The sequence below is a fragment of the Syngnathus typhle genome, unplaced genomic scaffold (assembly GCF_033458585.1).
Source record: "Syngnathus typhle isolate RoL2023-S1 ecotype Sweden unplaced genomic scaffold, RoL_Styp_1.0 HiC_scaffold_357, whole genome shotgun sequence".
Taxonomy (NCBI): Eukaryota; Metazoa; Chordata; class Actinopteri; order Syngnathiformes; family Syngnathidae; genus Syngnathus; species Syngnathus typhle.
In genome coordinates, this window is record NW_026872261.1 from 7501 (window position 1) to 16126 (window position 8626).

Below are 8626 nucleotides of genomic sequence, written 5' to 3' on the forward strand. Positions count from 1 at the left end.
AGTGAGGCGACCGGTCCTCCGTGGAGAGCGACCCGCAAGTGGGGAGGAACCGTCCACCCAACGCCGGCGCGAGCCGGGGGCCGGTGGGGGCCCTACCAAGGCGGGTCTCATTGCCTGTCGGTCAGTTCGGGAGAAGGTGGGGGTACTCGGAGGCCCGCCGGGAGCAGACGGGGGTCCGGAAGGTGAGGGGGTGAAGGACGGCGGTCGGGAGCAGACGGCCGTCCCCGGGAGGGGGTGTTCGTTCACGTGCGGACGCCGGGAGCAGGCGGCCGTCACGCAATTCTGCCAACCGTTCCCACCGGCCTGTGTTTAAGGAGGCGGCCGGTCCTCCACGAGAAGAATTCTGCCAAACGTTCCACCGGCCTGTGTTTAAGGAGGCGGCCGGTCCTCCCCGTCGTTCCGCCGGCTTGTGTTTAAGGAGGCGGCCGGTCCTCCACGAGAAGAATTCTGCCAAACGTTCCACCGGCCTGTGTTTAAGGAGGCGGCCGGTCCTCCCCGTCGTTCCGCGGCTTGTGTTTAAGGAGGCGGCCGGTCCTCCACTATTCCTTCCTTGGATGGAAAGCATGTAGCACTTTGAAAATTTTCGAGCACTGTGACACTTTGAAAATTTTCGAGAGTTTTTGTACTTAGAAAATTTTTCGCTCTTGCACTTCCAGAGTGCTTTGCGGTAGCTCCTAGGTTCGCTGTCCGAGCATGTGAACACTTTTTGGGGGGGAACACATCGCTAGAGACACCAGCCGCCTGGTTCTCGGGGCCAAAACTTGTGTTCCCCACACTCGTTCTGACTATATTTTGCGATTTGGGGGTAAAGGTAATGAGTACAGTGACTAGGGGGACCAACTCATCGTACTCTGGCGCACCAACAGACCAAAGCTGGTACTGCACTTACCCCTGGTACCCCAACGCCTGGTACCTGACGGGCGAGAGGCTGATTTTTCGCTATTTGCGGCCGACCGAGGGAACCAGACAAAGCGGACACTTTACGGCGCAAGAGCCGTGGCACTTAGAAATTTTCGACAAAGTTGGCGCGAGCTCCAGAAGGAGAGGCTGATTTTTCGCTATTTGTGGGCCGACCGAGGGAACCAGGCAAAGCGGACACTTTACGGCGCAAGAGCCGTTGGCACTTAGAAATTTTTTGACAAAGTTGGCGCGAGCTCCAGAAGGAGAGGCTGATTTTTCGCTATTTGTGGCCGACCGAGGGAACCAGGCAAAGCGGACACTTTACGGCGCAAGAGCCGTTGGCACTTAGAAAATATTCGCCAAAGTTGGCACGAGCTCCAGAAGGAGAGGCTGATTTTTCGCTATTTGTGGCCGACCGAGGGAACCAGACAAAGCGGACACATTACGGCGCAAGAGCCGTTGGCACTTAGAAAATATTCGCCAAAGTTGGCACGAGCTCCAGAAGGAGAGGCTGATTTTTCGCTATTTGTGGCCGACCGAGGGAACCAGACAAAGCGGACACTTTACGGCGCAAGAGCCGTTGGCACTTGCGCGAGCTCCAGAAGGAGAGGCTGATTTTTCGCTATTTGTGGCCGACCGAGGGAACCAGACAAAGCGGACACATTACGGCGCAAGAGCCGTTGGCACTTAGAAAATATTCGCCAAAGTTGGCACGAGCTCCAGAAGGAGAGGCTGATTTTTCGCTATTTGTGGCCGACCGAGGGAACCAGACAAAGCGGACACTTTACGGCGCAAGAGCCGTTGGCACTTGCGCGAGCTCCAGAAGGAGAGGCTGATTTTTCGCTATTTGTGGCCGACCGAGGGAACCAGACAAAGCGGACACATTACGGCGCAAGAGCCGTTGGCACTTAGAAAATATTCGCCAAAGTTGGCACGAGCTCCAGAAGGAGAGGCTGATTTTTCGCTATTTGTGGCCGACCGAGGGAACCAGACAAAGCGGACACTTTACGGCGCAAGAGCCGTTGGCACTTGCGCGAGCTCCAGAAGGAGAGGCTGATTTTTCGCTATTTGTGGCCGACCGAGGGAACCAGACAAAGCGGACACATTACGGCGCAAGAGCCGTTGGCACTTAGAAAATATTCGCCAAAGTTGGCACGAGCTCCAGAAGGAGAGGCTGATTTTTCGCTATTTGTGGCCGACCGAGGGAACCAGACAAAGCGGACACTTTACGGCGCAAGAGCCGTTGGCACTTGCGCGAGCTCCAGAAGGAGAGGCTGATTTTTCGCTATTTGTGGCCGACCGAGGGAACCAGACAAAGCGGACACTTTACGGCGCAAGAGCCGTTGGCACTTAGAAAATATTCGCCAAAGTTGGCACGAGCTCCAGAAGGAGAGGCTGATTTTTCGCCGTTTGTGGCCGACCGAGGGAACCAGACAAAGCGGACACTTTACGGCGCAAGAGCCGTTGGCACTTAGGCGAGCTCCAGAAGGAGAGGCTGATTTTTCGCTATTTGTGGCCGACCGAGGGAACCAGGCAAAGCGGACACATTACGGCGCAAGAGCCGTTGGCACTTAGAAAATATTCGCCAAAGTTGGCACGAGCTCCAGAAGGAGAGGCTGATTTTTCGCTATTTGTGGCCGACCGAGGGAACCAGGCAAAGCGGACACTTTACGGCGCAAGAGCCGTTGGCACTTAGAAATTTTTTGACAAAGTTGGCGCGAGCTCCAGAAGGAGAGGCTGGTTTTTCGCTATTTGTGGCCGACCGAGGGAACCAGGCAAAGCGGACACATTACGGCGCAAGAGCGTTGGCACTTAGGCGAGCTCCAGAAGGAGAGGCTGATTTTTCGCTATTTGTGGCCGACCGAGGGAACCAGGCAAAGCGGACACATTACGGCGCAAGAGCCGTTGGCACTTAGGCGAGCTCCAGAAGGAGAGGCTGGTTTTTCGCTATTTGTGGCCGACCGAGGGAACCAGGCAAAGCGGACACATTACGGCGCAAGAGCCGTTGGCACTTAGGCGAGCTCCAGAAGGAGAGGCTGATTTTTCGCTATTTGTGGCCGACCGAGGGAACCAGGCAAAGCGGACACTTTACGGCGCAAGAGCCGTTGGCACTTAGAAATTTTTTGACAAAGTTGGCGCGAGCTCCAGAAGGAGAGGCTGGTTTTTCGCTATTTGTGGCCGACCGAGGGAACCAGGCAAAGCGGACACATTACGGCGCAAGAGCCGTTGGCACTTAGGCGAGCTCCAGAAGGAGAGGCTGATTTTTCGCCGTTTGTGGCCGACCGAGGGAACCAGGCAAAGCGGACACATTACGGCGCAAGAGCCGTTGGCACTTAGGCGAGCTCCAGAAGGAGAGGCTGGTTTTTCGCTATTTGTGGCCGACCGAGGGAACCAGGCAAAGCGGACACATTACGGCGCAAGAGCCGTTGGCACTTAGGCGAGCTCCAGAAGGAGAGGCTGATTTTTCGCCGTTTGTGGCTCGACCGAGGGAACCAGGCAAAGCGGACACATTACGGCGCAAGAGCCGTTGGCACTTAGGCGAGCTCCAGAAGGAGAGGCTGGTTTTTCGCTATTTGTGGCCGACCGAGGGAACCAGGCAAAGCGGGACACATTACGGCGCAAGAGCCGTTGGCACTTAGGCGAGCTCCAGAAGGAGAGGCTGATTTTTCGCCGTTTGTGGCCGACCGAGGGAACCAGGCAAAGCGGACACATTACGGCGCAAGAGCCGTTGGCACTTAGGCGAGCTCCAGAAGGAGAGGCTGGTTTTTCGCTATTTGTGGCCGACCGAGGGAACCAGGCAAAGCGGACACATTACGGCGCAAGAGCCGTTGGCACTTAGGCGAGCTCCAGAAGGAGAGGCTGATTTTTCGCCGTTTGTGGCCGACCGAGGGAACCAGGCAAAGCGGACACATTACGGCGCAAGAGCCGTTGGCACTTAGGCGAGCTCCAGAAGGAGAGGCTGGTTTTTCGCTATTTGTGGCCGACCGAGGGAACCAGGCAAAGCGGACACATTACGGCGCAAGAGCCGTTGGCACTTAGGCGAGCTCCAGAAGGAGAGGCTGATTTTTCGCCGTTTGTGGCCGACCGAGGGAACCAGGCAAAGCGGACACATTACGGCGCAAGAGCCGTTGGCACTTAGGCGAGCTCCAGAAGGAGAGGCTGGTTTTTCGCTATTTGTGGCCGACCGAGGGAACCAGGCAAAGCGGACACATTACGGCGCAAGAGCCGTTGGCACTTAGGCGAGCTCCAGAAGGAGAGGCTGATTTTTCGCCGTTTGTGGCCGACCGAGGGAACCAGGCAAAGCGGACACATTACGGCGCAAGAGCCGTTGGCACTTAGGCGAGCTCCAGAAGGAGAGGCTGGTTTTTCGCCGTTCGTGGCCGACCGAGGGAACCAGGCAAAGCGGACACATTACGGCGCAAGAGCCGTTGGCACTTAGAAAATATTCGCCAAAGTTGGCACGAGCTCCAGAATGAGAGGCTGATTTTTCGCCGTTTGTGGCCGACCGAGGGAACCAGGCAAAGCGGACACATTACGGCGCAAGAGCCGTTGGCACTTAGGCGAGCTCCAGAAGGAGAGGCTGATTTTTTCGCTATTTGTGGCCGACCGAGGGAACCAGGCAAAGCGGACACATTACGGCGCAAGAGCCGTTGGCACTTAGAAAATATTCGCCAAAGTTGGCACGAGCTCCAGAATGAGAGGCTGATTTTTCGCCGTTTGTGGCCGACCGAGGGAACCAGACAAAGCGGACACATTACGGCGCAAGAGCCGTTGGCACTTAGGCGAGCTCCAGAAGGAGAGGCTGATTTTTTCGCTATTTGTGGCCGACCGAGGGAACCAGGCAAAGCGGACACATTACGGCGCAAGAGCCGTTGGCACTTAGAAAATATTCGCCAAAGTTGGCACGAGCTCCAGAATGAGAGGCTGATTTTTCGCCGTTTGTGGCCGACCGAGGGAACCAGGCAAAGCGGACACATTACGGCGCAAGAGCCGTTGGCACTTAGGCGAGCTCCAGAAGGAGAGGCTGATTTTTTCGCTATTTGTGGCCGACCGAGGGAACCAGGCAAAGCGGACACATTACGGCGCAAGAGCCGTTGGCACTTAGAAAATATTCGCCAAAGTTGGCACGAGCTCCAGAATGAGAGGCTGATTTTTCGCCGTTTGTGGCCGACCGAGGGAACCAGACAAAGCGGACACATTACGGCGCAAGAGCCGTTGGCACTTAGGCGAGCTCCAGAAGGAGAGGCTGGTTTTTCGCTATTTGTGGCCGACCGAGGGAACCAGGCAAAGCGGACACATTACGGCGCAAGAGCCGTTGGCACTTAGAAAATATTCGCCAAAGTTGGCACGAGCTCCAGAATGAGAGGCTGATTTTTCGCCGTTTGTGGCCGACCGAGGGAACCAGGCAAAGCGGACACATTACGGCGCAAGAGCCGTTGGCACTTAGGCGAGCTCCAGAAGGAGAGGCTGATTTTTTCGCTATTTGTGGCCGACCGAGGGAACCAGGCAAAGCGGACACATTACGGCGCAAGAGCCGTTGGCACTTAGAAAATATTCGCCCAAAGTTGGCACGAGCTCCAGAATGAGAGGCTGATTTTTCGCCGTTTGTGGCCGACCGAGGGAACCAGACAAAGCGGACACATTACGGCGCAAGAGCCGTTGGCACTTAGGCGAGCTCCAGAAGGAGAGGCTGGTTTTTCGCTATTTGTGGCCGACCGAGGGAACCAGGCAAAGCGGACACATTACGGCGCAAGAGCCGTTGGCACTTAGAAAATATTCGCCAAAGTTGGCACGAGCTCCAGAAGGAGAGGCTGATTTTTCGCTATTTGTGGCCGACCGAGGGAACCAGGCAAAGCGGACACATTACGGCGCAAGAGCCGTTGGCACTTAGGCGAGCTCCAGAAGGAGAGGCTGATTTTTCGCCGTTCGTGGCCGACCGAGGGAACCAGGCAAAGCGGACACATTACGGCGCAAGAGCCGTTGGCACTTAGAAAATATTCGCCAAAGTTGGCACGAGCTCCAGAATGAGAGGCTGATTTTCGCCGTTTGTGGCCGACCGAGGGAACCAGACAAAGCGGACACATTACGGCGCAAGAGCCGTTGGCACTTAGGCGAGCTCCAGAAGGAGAGGCTGATTTTCGCCGTTCGTGGCCGACCGAGGGAACCAGGCAAAGCGGACACATTACGGCGCAAGAGCCGTTGGCACTTAGAAAATATTCGCCAAAGTTGGCACGAGCTCCAGAATGAGAGGCTGATTTTTCGCCGTTTGTGGCCGACCGAGGGAACCAGACAAAGCGGACACATTACGGCGCAAGAGCCGTTGGCACTTAGGCGAGCTCCAGAAGGAGAGGCTGATTTTTTCGCTATTTGTGGCCGACCGAGGGAACCAGGCAAAGCGGACACATTACGGCGCAAGAGCCGTTGGCACTTAGAAAATATTCGCCAAAGTTGGCACGAGCTCCAGAAGGAGAGGCTGATTTTTCGCTATTTGTGGCCGACCGAGGAACCAGGCAAAGCGGACACATTACGGCGCAAGAGCCGTTGGCACTTAGGCGAGCTCCAGAAGGAGAGGCTGATTTTTCGCTATTGTGGCCGACCGAGGGAACCAGGCAAAGCGGACACATTACGGCGCAAGAGCCGTTGGCACTTAGAAAATATTCGCCAAAGTTGGCACGAGCTCCAGAATGAGAGGCTGATTTTTCGCCGTTTGTGGCCGACCGAGGGAACCAGACAAAGCGGACACATTACGGCGCAAGAGCCGTTGGCACTTAGGCGAGCTCCAGAAGGAGAGGCTGATTTTTTCGCTATTTGTGGCCGACCGAGGGAACCAGGCAAAGCGGACACATTACGGCGCAAGAGCCGTTGGCACTTAGAAAATATTCGCCAAAGTTGGCACGAGCTCCAGAATGAGAGGCTGATTTTTCGCCGTTTGTGGCCGACCGAGGGAACCAGACAAAGCGGACACATTACGGCGCAAGAGCCGTTGGCACTTAGGCGAGCTCCAGAAGGAGAGGCTGATTTTTCGCTATTTGTGGCCGACCGAGGGAACCAGGCAAAGCGGACACATTACGGCGCAAGAGCCGTTGGCACTTAGAAAATATTCGCCAAAGTTGGCACGAGCTCCAGAATGAGAGGCTGATTTTTCGCTATTTGTGGCCGACCGAGGGAACCAGGCAAAGCGGACACATTACGGCGCAAGAGCCGTTGGCACTTAGGCGAGCTCCAGAAGGAGAGGCTGATTTTTCGCCGTTCGTGGCCGACCGAGGGAACCAGGCAAAGCGGACACTTTACGGCGCAAGAGCCGTTGGCACTTAGAAAATATTCTGAAATTCTCACCGACCTCCGTGGTGGAGAGGCGAATTTTCGACATTCGTGGCCGACCGGGGAACCGTCGCCACTCGGACAACTTGTGCGGCAGCCCTCGGTGATTTTAGGACCGCTTTTTCACCCTCGCTGTCCGACCGGAGAACCGTCGTAGCTCGGACAGTTCGTGTGCCAGCATCCGCTGGCACTTAGAAAATTTAAAAAAGAAAAAAATAGTCTTCTGCATATACGTTCTGACTATATTTTGCGATTAGGGGGTAAAGGTAATGAGTACAGTGACTAGGGGGACCAACTCATCGTACTCTGGCGCACCAACACGCCAAGGTTGGTACTGCACTTAGGCTGATTTTTGCGCTATTCGCGGCCGACCGGGGAACCAGCGCGGAGCGGACACATTACGGCGAATGAGCCGTTGGCACTTAGAAAATTTTTGAGCTTTTTTCGAACTTCCGTGAGGCTGATTTTGCGCTATTCGCGGCCGACCGGGGAACCAGCGCGGAGCGGACACATTACGGCGAATGAGCCGTTGGCACTTAGAAAATTTTTGAGCTTTTTTCGAACTTCCGTGAGGCTGATTTTGCGCTATTCGCGGCCGACCGGGGAACCAGCGCGGAGCGGACACATTACGGCGAATGAGCCGTTGGCACTTAGAAAATTTTTGAGCTTTTTTCGGACTTCCGTGTGGAGCTTTGGGGCCGTTCCGCCTAACTTTTTATGCCCGATTAGGCTTCCAGGGAGGCGGCTAAGCATTATTGACCAATCATGGAGCTTTTTTGGGACTTCCGTGTGGAGCTTTGGGGCCGTTCCGCCTAGCTTTTATGCCCGATTAGGCTTCCAGGGAGCGGCTAAGCATTATTGACCAATCATGGAGCTTTTTTGGGACTTCCGTGTGGAGCTTTGGGGCCGTTCCGCCTAACTTTTTATGCCCGATTAGGCTTCCAGGGAGGCGGCTAAGCATTATTGACCAATCATGGAGCTTTTTTGGGACTTCCGTGTGGAGCTTTGGGGCCGTTCCGCCTAGCTTTTTATGCCCGATTAGGCTTCCAGGGAGGCGGCTAAGCATTATTGACCAATCATGGAGCTTTTTTGGGACTTCCGTGTGGAGCTTTGGGGCCGTTCCGCCTAACTTTTTATGCCCGATTAGGCTTCCAGGGAGGCGGCTAAGCATTATTGACCAATCATGGAGCTTTTTTGGGACTTCCGTGTGGAGCTTTGGGGCCGTTCGCCTAGCTTTTTATGCCCGATTAGGCTTCCAGGGAGGCGGCTAAGCATTATTGACCAATCATGGAGCTTTTTTGGGACTTCCGTGTGGAGCTTTGGGGCCGTTCCGCCTAGCTTTTTATGCCCGATTAGGCTTCCAGGGAGGCGGCTAAGCATTATTGACCAATCATGGAGCTTTTTT